This window comes from Symphalangus syndactylus, chromosome 10 (genome assembly GCF_028878055.3).
Source record: "Symphalangus syndactylus isolate Jambi chromosome 10, NHGRI_mSymSyn1-v2.1_pri, whole genome shotgun sequence".
Taxonomy (NCBI): Eukaryota; Metazoa; Chordata; class Mammalia; order Primates; family Hylobatidae; genus Symphalangus; species Symphalangus syndactylus.
The window spans coordinates 83,749,718-83,750,261 of record NC_072432.2 but is presented as its reverse complement, the minus strand read 5'-3'; the positions used below and the strand labels follow the sequence as shown (position 1 = coordinate 83,750,261).

Here is a 544-nt window from a genome sequence, read left to right as displayed (position 1 = left end):
AGAGCGAGGATGGTGGAGGATGCAGAATACTTGCTAGTGTAGCACACAGAGGAGAAGTGGTCCCAAAAAAAATCCAGGTGAGTGTAATGTCCTGGAGCTAGGCCACAAGGGTCCCTAAACGTGACCTTGAGCAAATCGGTCTTTCTATGCCTCAATTTCCTCATCTGCAAAAAGTTTATAATAACGGCACCTACTCCATAGGCTGTTGTGAGGATTCCATGAATAAACATGGATGGAGTGCTCACTTTGGCAGCACATATGCTAAAATTGGAATAAGAGAAGATGATTAGCATGGCCCCTGCTGAAGGATGACACACAAGTTCATGAAGCATTACATATTTTTTACCAAAAAAAAAGTTTAAGTGAAAATAAAAATATTAAATATGGATGGAGTACTTAGCACAGGGTTGGTGGTGGTTTTGATTATATCTGCCAATGCTCCTGCATAAAGCTAAGAGACAGAATGGGACAGAGAAAAAAATGCCCCAGGAAGAGGCAGCAGAACTCTGCTTTCTGCAGAAGGCACAATAAAGGAAATCAGGCT

At 41.9% G+C, this 544-nt stretch overlaps 1 non-coding gene across 1 annotated transcript; it reads left to right on the top strand.

The window, feature by feature from the left end:
* The first annotated feature begins 237 nt into the window (after nucleotides 1-237).
* Nucleotides 238-343, top strand: LOC129492350 (U6 spliceosomal RNA). Its single transcript, XR_008660812.1, has one exon. It is a non-coding gene; the product is annotated as a U6 spliceosomal RNA (small nuclear RNA).
* Nucleotides 344-544: the final 201 nt, after the last annotated feature.